Below are 12,336 nucleotides of genomic sequence, written 5' to 3' on the forward strand. Positions count from 1 at the left end.
CGATGAAATAATTTCTAACACTGACATACACAGACTTTAAGATGAGGGCGTGAGCGCAGCCAGGCACACACGCACGCGCGCGCACACACACAACCTCGTGCATATTGAAGAAATGACTCACTTCATTTGCTGCTGCCTCTGCCACTATTGGGTTTGGATTCTACCTGTTCAAATACAAAGTTTCCTATTAGATTAACTACAGGGAAGAACTCAGGAGTCTTAACCCTGATTTTGGGCATGACTTTAGAGCACTCAAGAGGCTTTAACCTGGGCATCAGGAGAAGCCACTCTCTCATCAGCCACTGCTTTCTCTCCATAATCTTTCACAAAACGGTAACGTATCTTACCACTTTGAGAGCCAATTAATGGAAACCCCTGGTAGGAGAAACAAGGCTAAGCCTCGTATGTCCTGTACCTGCAGTACTTGGGGGCCCCTCCTCAGCTCACCGTAAGACGGCACAACAGCACCCTGGAACTTCAAAGAACCCGAGCCCCTCCTTTTAAAGATGAGAAAGGGGTGGGGAGGGGGCAGAGAGGTGAACCCGCCCAAGGTCACTCTGCTCTGAGTAACGGGACGGCTGACTTGGCACTGCCCCCTGGCAATCCGTGCTCCACCCCAGCTCCCCCAAACAGTCCCTCGGGGCTTCTGCTGGCTTGCTAGCATGCAACCTCCCCCGGCCCCCGCAAAAATGCAACGCCAGTCGCGCTCGGTGCCCAACTTCATCCCTTCGCGTCAGCATGCAGTTAAACCCTCCGGCCGGCAGCAGGTCACATGAGCGTCAGCTCTCTCTCCCCCGAGCCCGGCCCCCCGGCGGCCGCCCCAAGGTCACCGGCTGGCCCGGGGAGCTCCCGCCTCGGGCGACGGGAGACGGCAGGGCGGGGGCCCGGGGCGCGGCACTCACCGGCGCGGGGGGCGGGCGCGCCGCGGCTGCCCATGTCCTCGCCGGCGCGGCTGGGTGCGGCGGCCGCTGGCGCTGGCTGTGCTAGGCGCCCGGCTGCGGGCCCGCGCCGCGGGGAGCGCCGTCCAATCAGCGCGCGCCTGCCGCCTGGCCCGGCGCGCGGCCCGGCCGGGTTCGCGGCTCCCGGGGGGCGCGAGCAGCCGCGCGCCGCCCGAGCGGCTTCCGGGCGCGTTGCCTGGACGCGGTTGCCGTGGCAGCCCGAGCTGGAGGCTTTCCCCGCGCCCGCGCCCAGCCCCGCGGCGCCGCCCCTCCTCCCTCCGCTTTCCCACACCCAAAATAGCCTCTCCTCCCGCTGCTGTTTCCCACCCAGCTCGCAGCCCAGCCGCTCGGAGTCGGCGGGCGGGGATTTCGCTTATTGGAAAATAAGTCCTCTTGTAGGGCTGGTTGACTTGAAGAGAGGGGTGTTGAAATGGTGCCTGATTAAGATAATAGCCATGGTGCCTGCCCTGTAATTCTCTTCAGAGCCCTAACATCCGTTATTTACCAAACCTCTTTCCCACAGAAAGCGTTATTATCTACCCCCATCCCCTTCCAAATCGAGGAGAAGTTATTTTATGAGGCCACCGTCTGGGAAACAGCTTGCGCGTTGACGCCCCACCTGTGCAGCGGCACTAACTAACCCTCGAGGCGGCCAAGTGTCATCTAATGAATCCCCTTGACACCGGCCACTGGGACCAAGGATCCGGTCTCATGGCAGCAGGCACGACGCAAGAAAGAAGTGCTACCACCCCTCTTCTTCACATCCCTTCCTCCTCCCTTCTGCCTCGCCCGCCTCCTAGGGCGTCCTAACTCTTCGCACCTTCCTCTCAATGTGCATTCTGAGCAGGATGCACACGCCGATCCACTCAGAAATTTGCTTCCTCTCTGTGGGCGGGATTTAAGCAGAGTTGGGGACCCCCACCTACGCCCACCTCCGATTCATACCTCTTTCGTGTCGCTAGTATTTACCCAGGAAGGGTGTTCCTATCCGTCTCCTCCACCAGCCACAGCCTCTCCGACCCAGGGAAAGGGGGAATTTGGTAGAAAGACCCTGGGCTGTGGAGTCAGGCTGAGTTGTTCTGGAGTCCTCTCTCCAGCAGTTACTTCTATGTGGTCTTGGATATTCTGTTTCCATACCTATAAAACGGGATACTATCCCCACAAAGGGCTAATGCATCCATAACATTCAGTGAACAATGCTTATTGGATGCTTGTCAAACTCCAGGAACTGTGCATACACAATGGTGAAAAAGAAAAAGAGACAGGAATCTCTGCTCTCATAGAGCTTACAGCCGGAAACACATCAATCAAATAACCACAGACAGCATGAAACTGACATTGTGATAAGGAGAGTGCATGACCTGGAGAACTATGGTGTGGAAATCTGACCTAGGAGCATCCCTTTAGCTCAGTGATTATTCTTTCCTTTTTTCCCTTTGATTCCCACTGCCTGGCACATGGTACGCACTCAGTAAACGTATATGGAATTGAATCCTACGTCATCCTGATAACAGTATCACTCAGTTTCCCACTGACTTTCTCCCACTGAAAATATATTTGAAACATACATAAGTCTCTGCTATGTCTGGAAAGACGTGCAGGTCTTACGGGAAAGTACTCATTCAAACCCAGAGCCCACCATCAAGAGTCCCAAGAAAGGTTCAGAATGCTTCTTGCCTGTCCCCATTGGGTTGCCTTCCAGAGTATAAGGTGTACATCTCAGATGGGCACATGAAAGTCCCCTCTGCTCATTTCTTCCACCCCCCGCCCTTACTATCCCACTCTCTTCCCTGGTCCCAGCTCCATTCTGCCACTCCCCCTTGATTCAGAGCTGCAGGGCACCCATTCCTGGCTTCCTAGGAGAATGGCAGCAATCCTTATAATCCTCAGAGTGGAGCATCTGCAAAACAGAGGAAACTCCCTCCTGTACTTCTGCTGGCCTTCAAAGCATAACTTTATGCTGTAATTGCCACAAGACTCCATCACTCTCAAGGGTAGAGAAGAGGACCTGGTAAATGAGGGCCCTTGCTACGTATACACACACCATTTTATTCTGGCTGACTTTAATTTCCTTTTAAAAAATCATATCAATTAGCATAAACAGAATCCAAAATTTTAAAAGATTCATTAGTAAGAAGACAAAGAATTGTAGCTCTTGCAAACTCTGAATTCCTCAGTAGGAATCCTGAAGTTTCACAGTATAGTAGAGCCACGGCTTCCCACTTCTGACCTTGTCTTCCCCCCTGTTCAGGTGACATGTTTTGAATCCTGAGGAGACACAGTGCACAATGATTTAAGCCTACCTTAATTTTTTTCCAACTCAAACTATTTCTGTAGGATAAATTTCAAAGAACTATCTGTTTTTCCAGAATTGTTTGATTGTGACTCATTACAGGAAATGGATTTTTTTTTTTTTTTTTTTGCTGTACGTGGGCCTCTCACTGTTGTGGACTCTCCCATTGCGGAGCACAGGCTCTGGACACGCAGGCTCAGCGGCCATGGCTCACGGGCCCAGACGTTCCGCGGCATGTGGGATCTTCCCAGACCGGGGCACAAACCCGTGTCCCCTGCATCGGCAGGCGGACTCTCAACCACTGCGCCACCAGGGAAGTCCTTTCATGCGTATTTTTTGAGTTATTGGACTGCTGTGGGTTAAGAAAAGACTGGCTGCCAGAGAAATGCAGGAGGAGGTGTGGGTCACTCTTTAGAGAAGTTTGGTAGTGCAGGGAAGGTGAGAAATAAGGTCAACAGAGAGGTTTTTAGTGCTAAGCAAACATTTTCAAGATAGGAGAAAATATGCTTTGCATTTATATGTGCTGTTGGAGTCATGAAGAACCAGAGAGCACAATACATCATTTTGCACTGACTAACTCAATCTAAATTCTGCCCCTAATTTCATCATCACCATATCCATTTCCTTTTAAAAAATCTTTCATCAAATAAGAGAAATCTTACATTGAACAAAGGTGGGGTTCAGACTGTGGGACATTATTCTCTTAATAATCAGTTCATAAAATATGTGTTATTCTTTATGACTTTTCTCTGGTGGTTTTCTTTGTTGATAATAGTAACATCTTAGAATTAAGGAAATCCCTTGTTTTCCTCTTTTATATGTAAAAATAGTGGATTTTTCACATGTTTTGAGTAAACTGTAATTGACTTATCTGTTTTTGCTAATAACTTCCCTTCATGTGTTAGCTAATTCAAATATTATGTTTTGCTTATGGATTTGTTGGTATCTATCCATCTCACAAGGTTTTTTTAAAGTAATTATAATTAGGGCACAACCAGCAGGGAAGCATAAAATATTGGAAGACTCTTCCTAGTAGTGTAGTAGTGTTAACTTAGGAGGTGTTATCTATGTCTTAACTTAGGTAATTGCTGGTGTACATAGCAGGGCGAAGGCAGCCTGAGTTGTGTTGAAACAGCAAACAACTGAGCCTTAACATAATACTACCCACTAGAGAGTGAAATCTGGAATAAAGGAGGATTTATCCAAAGAGTTTATGGCCAGAAGTTCTAGAATAACCTTATAATTAAGAACCAGGTTCTCATAGACACTTGGAACCACGGTTGACAATTCGTTTCCATTTGCATGGTGAGATCCTGGTGAGGTGAATGCAGCAGAGAAGGCAGCAGCAGGATCTTGTTTGGAAACTTTTTTGATGCCTAGCATTTTGGAGGGCTGCTTGGCACTAGGTGGGTTTTCCCACAGTCCAGAAGGGGTTCCCATAGGTCTACATGGCTGACTCTGTTTGTCAGGTTCTGGATTCAAAGAAGGAAAGTCGTCTTCTTCAAACTGCAACCCTTCCACCTTATCATCTTTCTTCTCTGCCCTAATCTCTGTAGCTGGCTTTTCCTGAAAGGCACAGCCTTTCCGGGAGTGGAAGCTGCCATTCCAGTGGTGATGGTTCCCTGTGCCACCCCACTATGCTGGCTCATGCCGTCGTGACCTCGGGAAGAGCCGTGCCAACCAGATAGGTTCCCTGTGATTCCAGCATATGCTCCCTTAGAGACACCAGCGTCCACGGAATCATGGCGGAATAGGGAGGGCTGGTGCCAGGAATCTCCTGTCGTTCGTAGAGGTCCATTGTTAAAAAAAGCCATCAGAGGAATTAGGTCGACGACGGCTTACTCCAAGTCTACCACCTCCTCAGGGTAGGTGCTCTCCGTGTTTTTCAAAGGTGGCTGTAGGTGACTTAGCTGACTGTGGTGCTGAGAAATTTAGTCAAGCAGGAACAAAGTCATGCTGCACCATTTAGGTCCAGTGTCTCTTTTCAACAAGGTGAGGCATCCAACCTCATGGCCAGGATCCCAGAGTGTAACCTCTGTGGTCCTGTTTCCTGAACTCCTTGAGTCTGCCAGCTGGATTTCCACGAGGTTCTCTTGTTAAAAGGGTGCTTAAAATTAGGCTGGCCGGCAGCACACCTTATGATGAAACACAAAGAAGCCAGGCTCTGTGTGGATCAATTTCTCAGTCCCCTCAGTTGCTCATCTTAAACTATCTAGATCCTGACATGTTTCCAAAAGGGGAAAGAGGAAAAGGGAAGGGGGAGGGGAACGTAAAAAGTATTTGTTACACTTAAAAAATAGGGGAAAGGGGAAAGAGCTATATTAATGTTCACCTCATTCAACTTCCTTGAGTGATGGCCCTATGATGTTGCTTAAATAGATAATACATGGACATTTGCACATTGAATGCAAACACTGTTCATAAAAAGTCGTAGCTTAGAAAGACAGATGGACTTTTGTTTGGACAAATAATGTCATTGAAGTGATAGATCAAAAATAAAACACTGAAGAGCTATAAAAGATCTTCTGAGCAGTCAACTCTAGTAGCAAAACATCCACATTACAAAGCCCTTAGTTTATAAATCTCATTATTCTTACACAGCTGCTAAAACTAGTGTGCAGGTATGTATTTATATATGACTTATCCTTCAAAATCTAAGGACATAAGAAATCTTGTTTAAAAAAAAAAAATCAGACAGGAACTTGATATGCTTTTTCCCTCAAAAGAGTAGCAGCTCTCAAGGCAAATTTCTTGGTATAAAGCTCTCAAATGTTTCTTCTATTTCTTTGGTCTTCACTATTTATAAATTCACAGCAGAATCAAAACAAGTAGAAAGACAGGGCTTAAGGAACAGTCATGGAGAAAGTTCCAAAGTGAGGTTTTCTTCTCTTCAGTTTTCTGTATTTCACTCGCTCTGCCCCTTCCTGAAGACTAAACGGAGTTAATGGAAGGTAATAAGAATCTTCTGCTTCAGTAGAGAAGTCACTTTGCATCCATTTCCATCGTTATTCAATCATTTTAAAGGCCACAGGAATCTATCACTTTAGCTCCCTCCTTCCTTCACGTGCGTGCGCCGTTAAGACTCCTGCACACTGACTTTGGAAAAAATTTTCCTTCCAGCAATTTTCAGAAAATAGGCCAAAAAAAATGTATATATATATACTGTATAGTCTTTAAGCTCTTCTGAAGTTTCATGCCACAATAGCTCAGTTCAGTATAGCTGAGAAAACAATCATGTTTATTTACCATGTATTAACCAGTCAGGACACCACAGTTTAGACAATGGAGCCCCACGTAAGCTGACACTCTTGTTTTAGCTTCTCTGCCAAGTAAGTACATTATTGGACGGTGATCCTCACAGGTACAAGAATTAAGAGACAACTTTCACTTCTGTCAACAACAAAAAAGAAATGACAATACCCACTAAATAACGATACACACAACATACATGATACATTATACTGTGCCATTCCAAGCCACATTGACGTGAAGCAAAGGAAAAATCAGGACTATCAGTACTGTCCTTATTGAAATTTTTGATATTTTGTTCTTCATGGATTTTTGACACTAATTTCAATTTTTAAAGTATTGCATTAAAATATTATTTATCTTCATTACTGAGATTTTTGGGCACCCCCTTAAATTTTGCACTTACGTGCCTTACCTCACCTGGGCCCTGGCCGTGATGCTATAATAGCCAGTGTTTACGTGTCAGGCCCTGGGCTAAATGCTTTACATATAGTATTTAATGCATTCCTTGCAAAAATCCGTGAGTAAAACTGAGGCTTAGAGACATTGCTATGGCTTGTCCAGGTCCCGAAGCTTTACGGCACTAGAAAGAATGAATACACAGATAAAGAATACGGGAGGCTTTGTTTGCATGTAAGTTTCAGATAATTTATCTGTAGCTCACACCTTGACAGATATGCGTCACAGATGAAGAGGCAGTTACTGTGTCTGATGTATAGTGTATAGCTAGAAAGCCTCCTGTTGGGATTTGCAATATTAAGCAGATTTCTAAGAGGGAGTAGAAATTTCATCATGAGAAGATATTTGATAGGGCTGGTAGATCAATAAATGAATGGTTGATAATCTTGATTAGTGGGTGGGATTTTCAGATGTTGGTATTTGATATTCTTATATTTGAAATACAACATCGATCTTTCATGTTATTGGCCATAGTTAGATTTCATGTAAGAATAATAGTGACATGTAGTGTATAAATTTTAAGTGCTATTTTTGTGGTGTGGTGGACTTTGAACCTGGGCACTTCAGATGCCACTGCCTGTGTTTTAACCAGATGCTGGATGGCCTCCCAATGATCACATCAGACCAGGAAGGAAAAATGCATCATAGGGGCTTCCCTGGTGGCGCAGTGGTTGAGAGTCCGCCTGCCGATGCAGGGGACACGGGGTCCTGCCCCGGTCCGGTAAGATCCCACATGCCGCGCAGTGGCTGGGCCCGTGAGCCATGGCTGCTGAGCCTGCGCGTCCGGAGCCTGTGCTCCACAACGGGAGAGGCCACAACAGTGAGAGGCCCGCATACCGCAAAAAAAAAAAAAAAAAAATGCATCGTAAACTTCAGTACATAATATGCGTGGCATAGTGAGATGTGAATAGACGTTGCTTCAGTTCCCCTTTTGTTCCCCCAAGTATTGTACATATCAAAGAATATGAAGAGGGCTTCCTTGGTGGCGCAGTGGTTGGGCGTCCGCCTGCCGATGCAGGGGACACGGGTTCGTGCTCTGGTCTGGGAAGATCCCACATGCCGTGGATCCCACATGCCGTGGAGCGGCTGGGCCCGTGAGCCATGGATGCTGGGCCTGCGCGTCTGGAGCCTGTTGCTCCGCAGCGGGAGAGGCCGCAGCGGTGAGAGGCCCGCATACCGCAAAAAAAAAAAAAAAAAAGAATATGAAGAGTAACATACAAACAATTTTATTTTGGGGAGTACAAATTAATTTTAACACTCTATCTGATTTCTTACACCTTCACCCAAGTCTACATTGGCAAAGAGTGAAGATTTAGTATAATTTTCTAAACGAACCTGATAAAAGAATCTTTAGTTTGAAATACACAGAGCCAAAAATATTTTGGGATTTGAGCATCTTCTTAAATAATAAAACAGAAGCAAGTGCTTTATGAGTGCATGCTTGCTAGCAAAAGGTATACGGAGTGCTACTTTTTAAAGTCCTGATTAATAGGCAATACATATTCTGCACTTAAAATTAATATCATGCAGTTGTTCTTACAGGAGAAATACCAAGTGTAACCCTCTTTGTTTCCTCTCCAGCATTTGGATACACTTTAATTGTTTTCATGTACATATAGCAGATTTCCCAAGGTCATGTGAATGAGCTGTAGGACTTTCTACCAGGAGCTGTAGCCGCCTCCCACCCCCCCATAGTCATGTAATAGGTTTTCATCACGATAGACTCAGGAGGTAACTTTCTCTTCCCCTTAGAATCATAAATTGTAAATGTGACACATTCTTTTTTTCTTTTTAAGGAGGATTCACGCTGTGACGTTCCTAAACACTACTGGTATGTGTTTAGGCCAGTTACTTAACGTCTCTTTGACTCAGTTGCATCACCTGTAAGATGGCAGTAATGCAGTGCCTACTTCACTGGATTCTAATGGAGATCAAAGGCACTAACTCATGTAAAAAAAAACTTTAGGGCACTTTAGTTACTATTTTAATATTATTTATTATATTTCATATCATATAAATTTTATTATTACTATTTTCTCCCAGGACCCAATCAGAAGAGTGAAGGTCTAATGAATATTGGCTCGACTATTTTATCTTACATATGCAGACAGAAGTTGGTAATTAATCTGGTTGACTTGCTCCTCACACAATTACTGATGTTGCTTGTCTTGAAACAATTCTGCGTATCCTTTTGGTGTCAGCCACACCCCAAACCATTTCTTTCCATTGCATGAAGTTATCAATGTCCTAGTCAAACGGATGTACAGCGCCTAATATCCCGATCATTTTTGGCTGCATCTAACACAAATTCCAAGTTCTCCTCTAAGAACAACGAGTGAGATTGTCACACTACTGCTTCTGCCTTATTTATCTGCATCCTTCCTGCTCCACCTATATGATTCAGCCAAATTAAGCACCCACCCAGGCCCTTGAAAAGGGAAAGAGGCCTGTGCATAATACTTGGTGCTGTGGCAAAGGTGCAGATGGCATCACTAGCCCATCGTCCTTCCTCCCACTGCCAGTTGAAGTCATTCTGCTCCCCATGGACATCTCTGAGGAGGAATATAGCCAGCGATGGCTGAGGAGTCAATGATTACCACTGCCACCACCAACACCAGACAGTCATCTGGCCCCTGCTTTCAGCTGTTTGGTTTATTCTTCTGAACCATAGGGTGGGATTTCAAAGCATCACCAGAACAAGGAAGACTTTTACTTCCCTACTCCTGCCACCACCTGACCTGGGTTCTGCCCTCTAAGATTCTTTCCTCCACCTGCCTACCCTGTTCTTAGCACCAGGAGTAGATGTGGCCCATTCCTGACTAGCATCTCTGCCCAAGTCTCTTACATCAGAAGTCAGGGCTGAGCTTTTCCCGGCTTATTTTCTCCCAAATCCAGTCAGAAGAGTGAGCAAATAATGAATATTGGTTTGACTATTTTGTTTTATTTCGGTAATTTCAGTACTCAAAAGTTGGATAGGTCTTTTTTGGATAGGTCTTAGTGACAAATACAAAAGTCTTGCTAATTCATTATAAATTTAAAACACAAGGGGCTTCCCTGGTGGCGCAATGGTTAAGAATCCGCCTGCCAATGCAGGGGACAGGGGATCGAGCCGTGGTCCGGGAAGATCCCACGTGCCGCGGAGCAACTAAGCCCGTGCGCCACAACTACTGAAGCCCGTGCGCCTAGAGCCTGTGCTCTGCAACAAGAGAAGCCACCACAGTGAGAAGCCTGCGCACCACAACGAAGAGTAGCCCCCATTTGCCGCAACTAGAGAAAGCCCTCTCACGGCAACGAAGACCCAATGCAGCCAAAAGTAAATAAATAAATAAACAAACAATAAATTTATTAAAAAAAATAAAACACAAGCATACACAGTATCTAATCTTAACACAATAAGTTTGACATTTCTTTTTCCAAGGAAGAGTCTACTCTTTTTCCAAGGGGAGAAAATAATAATATCTGTAGAAAATTTTTCACAAGAGATATCAGCTTGCCTTTTGTTATACTGAAAGAGAGAAAATTATAAATCAAGCTTTAAAAAGACTTCAACACAAGCATTTTTATGAGCAGTATTGGATGACACGCCAACCAATAAGACTGCCCATAGTAAGCCCTCTAACGTTGCAGAAACTACACAAGAAAATTTCTTATAACTGTAGGACATGATGATCTAGATTGAATAGAACCACCAAGTACCTGGCACAGTGAATTAAAAAAAACTCATACCAAGGCAGTTCTTTTTGAAATTTCTGAACACTAAAGATAAAGAGAAGATCCTAAAATCTTCCAGACTGTAAGTATATCACAGACAAAGAATCAGGAGTCAGAATGACATCAGACTTCTCAATAGTAATACTGGAAACAAGATCAGTACCTGTAAAATTCTGAGAGATTATTTCTATTATAGAATTCTACATCCAGCTAAACTATCCATTGAGTCTGAGGGAAAAATAAAGACATTTTTATATATTCTACTTCCCAAAAATGTACACTTTCTCAGGATTTTACTGAGAAATGTAAACTGCATAAGAAAGTAAGCTAAAAAGAAAGAGACATGGACCCAGGAAGTGGAAGATCTACTCCAAGATAACAGTAAAGAGAATTCTTAGGAATATGATAAAAGTAATAGCAGGACTGATGTCCAACAAGTCTTATGGAGAGCAACCAGTACAGACTAAAGCAAGAAGTAGAGCACCACAGGAAGGATACTTCCAAGAAATTAGAGAGAAAAAAAGAGAGAGAGAAACGGATTATCTAATATGTTTGTACCACAGTGAAAGGAGTTATACTTCTATCAAAAAGTCTGTAGATGGGACTTCCCTGGTGTCACAGTGGTTAAGAATCCGCCTGCCAATGCAGGGGACACGGGTTCGAGTCCTAGTCCGGGAAAATCCCACATCCTGCGGAGCAACTAAGCCCATGTGCCACAATTACTGAGCCTGTGCTCTAGAGCCCATAAGCCACAACTACTGAGCCCCCGCTCGTCACAACTAGAGAAAGCCTGTGCGCAGCAACGAACACCCAATGTAGCCAAAAATTAATTAATTTTAAAGTGTTTTTTTAAAAAAATGTCTGTAGATGAATTAGTGAGAGGTACAAAAAGAACTAAACCAATGGCCAAAAAAGGCAATCGTTAATACTAAGAAAAGAAAAAAGTTGTCTGCAATCATACATAGCTCAGCTGTGAACAATAGACATAATGTAAACATTGATTATCAGCTTAATCAAAAATTGTTACCTCACCATATTGGGGAGATTGGAGGAAAAGTGTATGTGGCAGAAGGTAGACTGAGGCATTTAAGAAAGCTAAATTCTCATCTTCCACAGTAGAAAGTCAATAGATAATAATTAACAGTGAAAGATCAAGAAACATCAGTATAAACATCTTTGACTTTATATACTAAGTATTGATACATGTATTTCTCTGATGCAAAAAAAAATTAAAAGAAAACTCGAGTTATGAGGAGAAAATCATAGAGTATTTAAAAAATATATGTACCTATTATTTTGAAAATCCTCAGTTTATTTACTTAAGAGTCTTATTACTGCCTTTCTTCCTAGGACATAATTTCTGTATTTCTATTTCAGGTACTTTCAAGATGTGTTGTTAGCAAACCACAATTCTTCCCTTTGAGAATGGCATTATGAAACCTTTTATAGAGGATGTAAGACTCTAATTTAAAAACAAATTTTGTTCAAAAGAGCATAAACCCATTGACTGCATAGTAAATTGTTCCAAATTTATGTTAATAATTTTCTGACAAAAAAATCAGTATATGGCTTTTCCTATCAGTTTTAGCCCATTAAAAATAGAACAGTCGGGCTTCCCTGGTGGCGCAGTGGTTGAGAGTCCGCCTGCCGATGCAGGGGACACGGGTTCGTGCCCCAGTCCGGTAG

General features: G+C 44.2%; 1 protein-coding gene and 1 pseudogene across 3 annotated transcripts in view; both read right to left on the reverse strand.

Annotated features, from left to right (window-relative positions):
- The window catches only part of FAM81A (family with sequence similarity 81 member A), a 123,901-nt gene that overhangs the window by 77,846 nt on the left and 33,719 nt on the right, over positions 1–12,336 (reverse strand). Inside the window, exon 1 of one of the 3 annotated variants that reach the window (XM_060005876.1) lies at positions 903–969. The exons of 1 other annotated variant lie outside the window; for it this stretch is intronic. The gene's annotated coding sequence lies outside the window, so the exon portion shown is untranslated. Of the gene's footprint in view, positions 1–902; positions 970–12,336 lie in introns of those variants that run through there. One more of the 3 variants, XM_060005878.1, reaches the window with a different exon arrangement.
- On the reverse strand, positions 4,399–5,196 carry LOC132418878 (vasculin-like protein 1 pseudogene; annotated as a pseudogene).

Source organism: Delphinus delphis, chromosome 2 (assembly GCF_949987515.2).
Source record: "Delphinus delphis chromosome 2, mDelDel1.2, whole genome shotgun sequence".
Taxonomy (NCBI): domain Eukaryota; kingdom Metazoa; phylum Chordata; class Mammalia; order Artiodactyla; family Delphinidae; genus Delphinus; species Delphinus delphis.